Here is a 12,241-nt window from a genome sequence, read left to right on the forward strand (position 1 = left end):
ATGGAAATGCTAACATATCTTTTTGGTAACACTTTATAATAACCATCATTAATAGATGGTAAATTGTTATTTAATATTTAGTTAATTGTCATTTAACTGTTAGCAAACAGTCTTTTTACTTAATAAATACTTTGTAACCCATCTATAAACATTATTTAACCAGAAAGAGGCAGAGGAACATGATTTTTTCATAGCTTATCTTAATGTGCTAGTGTTAGGATATACGGTAGTGACAGTTTATATGACATTATTTTTATAAGTTACCAATGGATCTTGAACAGTTACTTCAAGGTTACTGCAAATGTTCAATTGTTGAAAATGTTCAAATTTTATGCACAGTATATGCAACAGCATTATTTGCACTGTAAACATTTTTTATTTATATAATAAATAAAGTTATATATTTATAATTAATTAATTATAATTATAAGGTGTGGGGGGGGGGGGGGGGGGGGCTTTTGGGGGGGCCTCCATGTCCATTTTGCTTGGGGCCCCCAAATTCCTTCAAACGGCCCTGGCTACACCACAAACCGTTACTTTGTCAGTGATGTTCGCAGAAAATGATTTTAAGGCGTTTTACAAATCAACACCATTCTGTGTACAATGTGTACACCATTGAGTATGTATAAGATGTACTATCTTATTGTTCACCTTAATCAACATGTGCCTTCAATACATTCCTGTTATCTCTCGGCAACGCCCTTTCATCACGTGCAAAAGGCAGCGCAATACTGCCAATCTGCGTCCCATTCTCTCATCCTCACACACTCCTCTCTCTCTTTCCGTGGGTCTATGGAATTGTCAGTCAGCAGTCAATAAAGCTGACTTCATTCCAGCCTTTGCATCTCATTCTTCTCTTAATATCTTAGGCTTGACTGAGACCTGGATCCGGCCAGAAGACTCAGCAACCCCCGCTGCTCTCTCTAACAATTTCTCCTTCTCTCACTCCCCTCGCCAGTCTGGGAGGGGTGGGGGTACAGGGCTCCTCGTTTCTAACAATTACAAATACTCCACGCTCTCTTCTCTATGCAACAACAACTCATTTGAATATCATGCTATTACACTTACAACTCCCATTAAGATCCATATTGTAGTCATTTATCGTCCCCCAGGTCAGCTGGGTAACTTTGTGGATGAGCTGGATGTGCTGCTGTCCACTTTCCCTGAGGACGGCACCCCACTCCTAGTCTTCGGTGACTTCAACATCCATCTCGAAAAGCCGCATGCAGCAGACTTCATCTCCCTCCTAGCCTCCTTCGATCTCACACGACTCATCACCACAGGTACTCACAAATCAGGCAACCAACTGGACCTGGTTTACACACGCAACTGCACCACAGAGAACATCTTGGTGAGACCTCTCCATGTTTCAGATCATTTCCTCATTACTTTCAGTCTACAACTCTCTACCCCTGCACCTCCAACCCCACCTCCAGTCACTTTCAGGCGAAACCTGCGCTCACTCTCTCCCTCACACCTTTCCTCTGCCGTGTCATCTTCTCTTCCCCCACCCTCACAATTCTCATCTCTGGATGTGAATACCGCAACGGATACCTTATGCTCCACTCTAACCTCTTCTCTAGACACTATCTGCCCTCTCTCCTCCAGGCCAGCACGCGCTACTCCCTCCAACCCCTGGTTATCTGAGGTTCTTCGTGAACACCGGACTGAACTCAGGGCAGCGGAGAGGAAATGGCGCAAATCAAAAGACGCATCTGACCTGGGTATGTATCAATCTCTCCTCTCTTCCTTTTCTGTAGATGTTCATGCTGCAAAATCTTCATACTTCCACAACAAGATCAACAGCTCCTCCAACACACGAGTACTTTTCAAGACATTCAACTCTCTCCTCTGTCCACCTCCACCACCACCCACCTCCTCCGTAACTGCTGACGATTTTGCGAACTTCTTCACCAACAAAACTACAACTATCAGCAGTCAGTTCTCGGCTCCACACACACAGGAACCCAGACCGACCCCTTCCTCAGCCAATGTCCCTCTGTCCTCCTTTTCTCCGCTAACCGAGGAAGAAGTATCTACACTTCTCCTCTCCAGTCATCCTACCACCTGTCCCCTAGACCCCATCCCCTCGCACCTTCTACAAGCCATCTCTCCGACACTTCTACCAGCACTCACACACATCATAAACTCATCCCTCCATACTGGCACCTTCCCTACAGCATTCAAGCAAGCTCGGGTTACTCCACTGCTTAAAAAACCAACACTAAACACATCAACTGTAGAGAATTACAGACCCATCTCCCTCCTACCATTTATTGCAAAGACACTTGAAAGAGCTGTTTTCAACCAAGTAACATCCTTCTTGTCTCGAAACAACCAGCTGGATGTCAACCAATCCGGCTTCAAGAAAGGCCATTCTACTGAGACTGCACTACTATCAGTCACAGAAGCCCTACGGATCGCAAAAGCTGCTTCCAAATCTTCAGTCCTCATTCTCCTGGATCTGTCTGCTGCCTTCGACACTGTGAATCATCAGATCCTTCTGTCCAGCCTCTCATCACTGGGCATCACAGGTACTTCACTCCACTGGTTTGAGTCCTATCTCACAGGTAGGTCCTTCAAGGTCGCATGGAGAGGCGAGGTATCCAGATCGCATCAGCTGACCACAGGGGTTCCCCAGGGTTCAGTTCTTGGACCCCTCCTCTTCTCCATCTACACCACATCATTGGGACACATCATACAAGCGCACGGCTTCTCCTACCACTGCTATGCTGATGACACACAGCTCTTCCTCTCGTTTCAACCAGATGATCCCACAGTAGCTGCACGGGTCTCAAGCTGTCTGGCGGACATCTCGGCATGGATGAAGGAACATCACCTACAGCTCAACCTGCCAAAGACTGAGCTTCTCGTCCTCCCTGCCAATCCGTCTCTACAGCACGACTTCACTATCCAGCTAGATTCATCTTCAATCACCCCATCAAGGACGGTCAGAAATCTTGGAGTAACATTTGATGACCAGCTGACCTTCACAGATCACATTTCAAAGACAGCTCGATCATGCAGGTTTGCACTGCACAACATCAGGAAGATCAGGCCTTTCCTAACTGAGCATGCAACACAACTTCTCGTCCAGGCCCTGGTCATTTCTAGGCTTGACTACTGCAATGCTCTTCTGGCCGGTCTTCCTTCAAGTGCAACTAAACCTCTACAGATGATCCAGAATGCTGCAGCTCGTCTTGTCTTCAACGAGCCCAAGAGGGCCCACGTCACTCCTCTGTTCATCTCTCTGCACTGGCTACCTCTCGCTGCTCGCATCAAGTTCAAGGCATTGACGCTTGCTTACCGATCTATCACAGGCTCAGCTCCCTCCTACTTTAACTCATTCCTACGAGTCTACATCCCTACCAGACGCCTACGATCAGTCAACGAGCGACGTCTCGTGGTTCCATCGCAGAGAGCCACAAAATCACTTTCCAGAACATTCTCATTCACAGTTCCATGCTGGTGGAACACTCTCCCCTCCCTCATCCGGAATGCTGAATCCCTGACAACCTTCAAAAAGCATCTGAAAACCCATCTCTTCCGTGAGCACTTAACCACATAAAACAAAAAAAAAAAAAAAAAAAAACCCTCCCCTTTCCCTCTAAAAACCTCACTTATCGGGCTTATGCTACTCTGAATAATGCCTGAACTTTGTATCTTGAGCACTCCTTGCGTAGCTTTGGTTTTTGCCTCTTCATGATGATTCGCTTAATCTAGTCCTGCTTTGTAAGTCGCTTTGGATAAAAGCGTCTGCCAAATGACTAAATGTAAATGTAATGTAAATGTATAACTGTGTGCCTGTGTGTACCTGTGTTTGTATGCCTGTGTTTTTGTCTGTTCACTGCTGTTATTGCGGCCACTCAGCATGATCTGACATCACCTTTGACAGGATAAACCCACCCACACATCAACACAATTTAACCTCACTTCTCAAGACAGGATGAGCCTACCTTTCTCTTTCTGTCTTTCGGAGGAAGACAGTAGCAGTGGTGTCACTTCACACGCTGTTTCATCTAGTGTTTCGCCCCCACACGTCTCCTTTCCTCTCAGTCACAGGAAATTGCGGGCATGTCACGTCAAGAACATGGCTCTTTTCTATCTGAAATTCTGTTTGGGGGGTGTATTGTATGGGCGGTTTGGACGACGACACGCTTCTATTTGTGACGTGCTGTCTTTGCATTTGAACATTGCACATTTTAAACAGGACACGCATTAGCTGAAAAAATGTTAGCCAATACAAACATATTTATAGAAAACAGTTGACAAGAATAGACAGGTGTCCAATAATAGCATAACGAATCACTTATTCTAAAAATAATATCAAGTATAAGTTCTGAATCTGACATATAATGAGGGCTGTTAACAGTAAAACGTCCGTCATTTAACGAATTTTAAAAGCAGGGATGGATAATACAAAATGATTTTTGACAGAAAAAAAACAAGCAAGAACAAAATTTAAACTTAGCCCGTCAATTTTCATTTTACAATGATAAAAATTTTAAAGTTATAACTGAACAATCAACAATCATTTGTAATTTAATTTTGTGTGAAAATGTCAGAACTTTCGATCAGATCAGAACAGTCTGATCAGTAAAGAGTAAAGGTGATATTACAGTTTTTTTCCTTTGCTTACACACTAAAATTAGAACTTTCCCACAATTAGCAAAACCTTACACTTAAGGAGCATAATGAAATATTTTCATTAGTCTGCACAATTGGTGTCATGTGGTGTTGGTGAATTTATTTTTACACTTTCTCTGTGTAAATGCTAAAAGTGTTTTAGGTTGAGCACAGGAGTGTTTAACTGATTCAAACAGAATTAGACCATATGATGGTTGTGTTTATGTTATGACAACAAAATAAGGTTTTTATAAGACAATGTATAGTTTCGACGAAAGTGTTCCATTTTGCAAATGATCTGAGGTGTTGTGCTACTTTGGTGTAGTGTTGTGCTAATTGTGTGAAGGGGTTTGAAAAACCGGGCCCTGTTTTCAAAATTGTGCTTAAGCAATTGAAAAAAAAAACATAATCAATATTTTTCCTTCTAAACATCACGTGTGTGTGTGTGTGTGTGTGTGTGTGTGTGTGTGTGTGTGTGTGTGTGTGTGTGTATTAAAGCTAAACTTCTGCTGATGAAACTGCAAACTATCTTCAGTAAAACTTTTCTTTAATTTATTATAATTCTGACTCCGGGTCTTCTTCATCATTTCTGGTTCTGGGACTTTGACTGTAAATCCCCTTACAATACAAATACAGTTATTGTGCATTTTAGTTCAGTTTTGTATAAAAATGTCAAAACTTGTTGCAATCAGATGAAATAATGAGTCTAGAAGGATATGTTAAAATATGATCTATGTATGTTGTGCATGCTATCTTTAACTCTAGTGCTGTAGTGCTAGCTCTCTGAATGACGAGTTACGATCTTGAGCCACTGTGAGCTGTAGATGTGGATTAGAAATGTTGATGTGCTGTAAACCTGTTGGACACACATTCAGTCATTCACTGTAGATGTCTAGTCATGTTGTCTTGGTAATGTCAAGTTGTCATGACAAAGACACTGACAGGTTTTTGATGTATTGGTTTATGTCAAATTGTCATAACAAAGACATCTCAAACAATGTCATATTTGCATTAAAAATGTCATAATTGAGCGAATGACACTTAATGACAGTTGTCATAAACATGCATAAAATCTCCTTCATATTCATGACATGTGTCATGTCATGATTATGAAGGTGTCATATCAGTTTTATGCACACCCCTTCAAGTAAAGTGTTACCGTTGCAGCGACAACTTTGTGTGTTCTCCAGTTTCTGTCATTCAGTCGTGGCTTAATAGTTAGAGAGTCTGACTCATAACCAGAGCACTAACTCAGAGTATGTGACGCATTGTAATCTATGACAAATGCTCTGCCAAATTCTCAAACGCTCTGCCAGATATCATCTGCTCTTTTAAGGGACGTCCCATGCATGTATTTGTTCTGCTGTCCACAAAAGAAGAATCTTCAAATCATATTTTATGCTTCACTGAAGAGAGAAAATCACACAGGTTTTGAACATGAGGGCGAGTATGAGGACAGAATTATCATTTATGGGTCAAAGATCCCTTTACAAACACAGAGAAAGACAACCGTTTATATTTATTTATTTCAATACTTTTAAGCACTAGTGCCTGATTTCAGTTCAAGTTACTGCCAACACCATATCAGAGATTACAGAATAATATAGAGGAGAGGTTTTATGTGATTATATCAAAATTTAAATCCAGTATCATATTTTTTTGTGATATCTGTTGGGTAACAAGTGAACACAAAGCACATTAAAAGTTTTTATTTTTTATTTTGTTGTTTTGGTTTTTTTTACAATAAAATATACAATTTGTATTTGGACAAAATTATTGTTTTATATTTTTAAGGTTAAAGTTCAGGTTTACTTTATTGTCCCAGAGGGAAATTTGTCTTGGGCTCAAAATACTCACATACTGTAAATACAATCATAAATCATAACAACACCACATTTAAAAACAAATTCATTGCACAGTAAAAAATAAAAATATCTACATCGCATACACATACCATAACTCATAAAATACATAAATCATTTGTTATATTTTTGCTGTTTTGTTTCGTAATTGTTTTTCTGTTTAAACTTCACTGAAAAGCCATTAAATAGCCCGTAATACATATTAAATACAAATATGTTGAGAAAGATGTTTTTTAGATATCATTCCATCAATCAGTATCAATAAACATGAGGCTCATAGTGTGACAACATGCCCCGCAACAGGAGTTAAAGTTATCCGTACCTCTGCCCTTAACTCAGCTCAGGAACAGCTGCTAAATCAGAGACTCAGGCTTTCCCACTACGATTCCAGTCAGAGACCAGTTTAATGATCTTGGGATTAGAGTTTTTTCTTCATTATCTCGCATTTCTCAGTGGAACTACAGTCTCTTCTGGATCAGATTGAGTATCTTCTGTGTTGGTCTACACTCAGCTCGGCTCTTTATGATGGACACTGTTAAGATGAAGAGACTTCCAGTGCTGAGCTTTTTATCTTCAGCTTCACCTCTGGCTCCATCTACTGGTTAAAGAGCTTCGTACAGCAGAAACTAAACTCTCATGGAATTATAAATAGCGCAAAATTCGTCTCAAATCTATACACCGGCTAAACCTCCTTCTATATATTGTTTTGGTCAAAATTGTTATTTAATTTATTGTCATATTTATTTATTTTTATTTAGTCTTATGGTTTGGGGCGGATCTTGGGCTTTGTTGTATAAAATGTTTAATAAAGTTTTTCCCCCTAGACAATAATTGAAAATGTTCAATACATATTTGTAGTCAAGACTGTAATATTTGAGTCTGTGCATGAACTGACTTCATTGGGATATTCATTGCAGTAAAAAGAGTCTAGCCCTAGTCTTCAGGATATGGGAAATAGTGAGATTAAGCATTTTGAAATATGAAATATACTTTATTGTCCCTGATAGGGAAATGTGTAATGGACTCGCCAGCATTTCAACAGAACCTGATATATTAAAAATTACACAGAATATTCATACTCTGATGTGATAATCATTTTCATAGTTCAAACAATATACAGTATCTGTGATTTAGATTTTACAGAAAGATTCTCATACCAAGTGGACAAGCCATATCTAATAACACTTTCTAGAGGAGAGCGGGACACAACCAAACGCTTTTAGACTTTCTCAGTTTGTGTAAATCTACTTTGGGTTCAGAGTATTTATTTTCCCCATATTAATTTCACACATGTCTAGTACAATTATATGGTGTTGTTTAATTAATACAGTGTATAGGCTACTTTTTTCTTCTTTTTTTTTTTGTCCTGTGCAAGCCAGCACATTCTCCTGCCGGTCCCAAGCCCGGGTAAAGACAGAGGGTTGGGCGTCAGGAAGAGCATCAGGCCTGTAAAACCTATGCCACATAGATAATTATGCATGATATTCAATGACAATCAGAGCATGCTAGGGCGTCCCCCATGTTAAGCGACGTGCAGGCGCTGTGAGAAGTAAGCGAGCGAGGCAGACAACACTTAGTGGCATGGGCGAGGCTAGCCCCTTTTTAGGGGTGCTTCAGCACCCCTAAAAAGGAGCTCAGCACCCCTAAAACTTGGAGTAAGAAATGTTATTATAAAAAAAAAAATTCGTCTTTGACAATGTTAAATAATGTCCAAAACATACTCCGTAGTTTGTGGTTTAAAATGTATGTGTAAGGATGAAAATGAAAACATCCCCGCTTAGCAAATGGTGTCATCCTCTCTTCTTCTACTTCTCCTCTGTACCTGCACCGCTCAGCACGGCCGTCATCCAGCGCGAAACACACGCAGAGTGAGAACCAAGGCGTCACTAGGCCCTTTTTAAACTTCTGCCTAGCCCCCCTAAACATTTGTGATTAAGTGTAGGCTACACAAATGCGTGTTCGCAGAAACTGCTGTGCGCGAATTTTAGCAGCACGACTGACGCTTCAGTTTACGGTCAAGTGCGAGTTAAGAAGATGTAAGTAGCTAAACTAAACATTTTATATTTGACAGTTTTTTAGGTCATAAATGTTAAACGAATGACAAAAATAATTAGAAAACTAATAAACTTTTGTCTAATTTCGCCATTTTGAGCTGAAAATAGGCCTATATAACGTGTAATTATGTCATTGTGAGGGGACAAGAAACATTAACAAAGCCGTTTTCATAGGCACAAGATTAATAATGCATGTGTACATGTTGAGAATTAATATAATACAATTTATAGCCTTCAGTAAATTAAAAAAGTTCAGCTTTTAGGAAGGGAAGAGACAGGGCAAGATCAGGAGACTGAGAGAAAAAGACAGAGTGATGGAGATGAGGAGAGAGCAGGTTTTAAATCTGTTTCTTATCCTTTTTTGGCCTTCAAACGTCTTGAAATGCACATATCAGAAATAAAAATGTTTAACCCCATAACAGCCTCAAGTTTATGACCTCTTTGATTATAAAGCCCTGTCTACGGCCATGTATTAGGCCTAGATCAATAATGAATGTGTACATATTGTGAATGAATTTAATAAACTTAGTTACCTAGCTTTCCTGGTAGCTTTGTCTGAAAAAATGATTCATAAATCAACTTGAATCAATCAGTTGACCCTATGTTTACTTTCTTCACTGACAGACAAAAATGAAAAGCCTATATTAGTCAAAGCAGCTTTAGGAGGGGAAGAGACAGAGCAAGATAAAAACAAAGAGAAAAAGAGTGTGATGCTGATGAGGTGAGAAAATAAACAGCTGCCCGCACATGGTTTTAAAGCTATTGTTATCCAATTTCTTTGGCCTTCAAAACATCTTAAAATGCACATATGTAGATCAGAGAAATCAAAATTTTCTCGGGGGAGCATGCCCCCGAACCCCCCTAAATACCTCACATTTGGTTCCTCAGTGATTATAAAACTGTGCCATATGCATATTGCTGGATGAATTAATGAAACTAGTTAATAATGAGCATTAGACCATAAACTAACTTTTTTTTTTTTTTTTAAATCATACCCTCATTGGGGGCTGAGCCCCCCTAAAACGAAAATCCTAGAATCGCCCCTGCTTAGTGGAAACCCTGAATATCGGGACGCTCACTGGAAAGAGCAGAGAAATAGCAGATGTGAGGCAGAGGAGGAACATCGATATCCTCTGCCTTCAAGAAACGAGATGGAAAGGAGGGAAGTCAGGAGGAAAAGCGAGTAATCTAGGAGAAGGGCACACATTGTACTAGTGGAGGGCTAAGACCATGGAACGGCGTGGGAATATGCTTGAGTGAGGAATGGCAGGATAAAGTGATAGAAACAACCAGGAAATCAGACAGAATAATGGCAATGAGGCTGGTAACACAGGACAAGACGTATAACATAGTACCAGTGTATGAGGAGGAAGAGAAACAGAGATTCTGAAATCAACAACATCCCACACACAGAAGAACTTAACCTAAACGGACATGTCGGCTTCGTCATGCTAGCATGTGTGGAAGTATTTAAAACAAGGCTGTTACAGCGAGCCCTGTGTTAGGTTGTGTTTTTACTCCATAAATAGGCTATTCGTAAAAAATACAATCTCTGCTGAAGTCTTTCACACACCCAATTAACATGCGTGTCCCACATAAGAGATTTAAACCACATAAGTGTACTAGACATGTGGGAAATTAATGTGGGAAAAATAAATAGTCTGAACCCTAAGTAGATTTAGCCTACACAAACTGAGAAAGTTAAAAAGTGTTAGGTTGTGCTCTGCTCACTTTTTTTTTTATATCCATTACGTCATTGAGCTATGTATGTTCAAAAAAATGTGAGGAAAGTGAACTCGTATAAATAAATCGTTTATAAATATATTTTCACGTCTTTCGTTACACTGAACCTGCGTGTGATGCGCCATCGTGTGGTGAACATGGAAACTACAGGAAAGTTTATCAAGACATAATGGACATGTATTAATCTAATAGGATCTTTAGAAACAGCCTACATATAATACAATCTAAAATGTTCGACATATATTCATTTACATTAAAAAAATTGTGAGAGATATGTTCAAAGAGAATCTGATATTTAGGGATGTAGTGCCACTTTAAACCACGAGATGGCAGCGCACCTTATTTTCACTTTATTTCAATATTTCAATCATAAATAAATGAAACCTGATAGACAAGATGTAACACAATATGAGCAACTGAAGAATTTGTTATTTCAGAAATACCATATAATTAAGACATTTTGAGTTCAATAATGTTTATTTGTTGAAGCATAAATCTCCCTATTTCTTTAACTGAATCAGTCTATGATAAATATGATGTAAAAGCGACACTAGATGAGTTAGAAACTGAAATAATGAAATAGTTTGTAAATGACTGTTTGAGTGAAACACTTAAAGCTGGATAACTGAGAGGATTGTGTGATGTTCACTCCTTCAGTCAGTGAAGCCATGAGAGATTAAATCCTGGGATTATTCCCATCTTCCCACAGGAGAAACGACTGAAAGATGGAGTTTGAGGAGGAGTTTGAATATCCAGAAACAGAAAACAGGAATAAAGCGAGTGTTTGCTTATAGGCTCTGAGCAAATCTGAGAAAATGGCATCATCTGGTAAATAGTAAAAATGTAAATTTTGAAGAATTTGCCAACATAATGAAAGCCTCTTAAACAAAGATTGCATAATTTTATAGTTAAATGGCCCTGGGATTAATAATGTGAGTTTTAATGTGTTTCAATGGGGACATTTTTGTCCTTAAAGGGCCCCTATTATGGATATTTGAAAATGACCTTTCATGTAGTGTGTAACACAGCTCTGAGTGAATGGCCTTTCGTGTAGTGTGTAGCACAGCTCTGAGTGAATGGCCTTTCGTGTAGTGTGTAACACAGCTCTGAGTGAATGACCTTTCGTGTAGTGTGTAACACAGCTCTGAGTGAATGACCTTTCGTGTAGTGTGTAGCACAGCTCTGAGTGAATGGCCTTTCGTGTAGTGTGTAACACAGCTCTGAGTGAATGGCCTTTCGTGTAGTGTGTAGCACAGCTCTAAATGAATGAAAACTTCCTGCAAAGTTTTAAATCTGAAAATGCACCATATATAAAGTTATTGTCTTTCAAAAGTAAGAGTCGACTCTGAGTCAATGAAATGAATAGTTTTTCAAACGAGTTAAAAGCCGTTTCGTCGTGACGTCAAGAGGAAACATTAGCATATTGCCACTTATAGCGCTAGCAGACCCCCGGGAAAACTCGAACCTCAAACCAGCAGCTGATCATGTTGTGGCAAAAAGTCATTTTTAGTTTAGGTCTCAAAAAAGCTCTCAGAGTCGAAGTTCCAGGTCAAAAGAATTAACTTTATTGACAAGCAACAAAGTGAGAAGCCAGCTGGACATCTGAGGATATCATTCCCAGTCCTCATGTCTTATACCTCTTTCTTATCGCTAGATGCCCAAACTGCACCTTCATATCTATCTCTTCTTCTGTGTCACTCCTTGTGTCCTTGCCACCATTAGAAACATCTTCCCCTAGACCTTCTTCTATTGGTGGAACATCTCAAACATCTTATATAACACATTTTTCTTCCAGTGCCTCCCAACACCTGCATCCCTCCTACAGGTTTTTGGGTACTTTTCCATTCTCTTATCCTTGTGACCTGTTTTCTGCTGGGCATTACAGCATTCAGACCTTTACATGAGACAGGGAAACTCTCCAACACATCCCCTCTTTGGGACTAACTGTAGTCCCAC

The sequence above is a fragment of the Abramis brama genome, assembly GCF_963993115.1.
Source record: "Abramis brama genome assembly, chromosome: 15".
NCBI lineage: Eukaryota > Metazoa > Chordata > Actinopteri > Cypriniformes > Leuciscidae > Abramis > Abramis brama.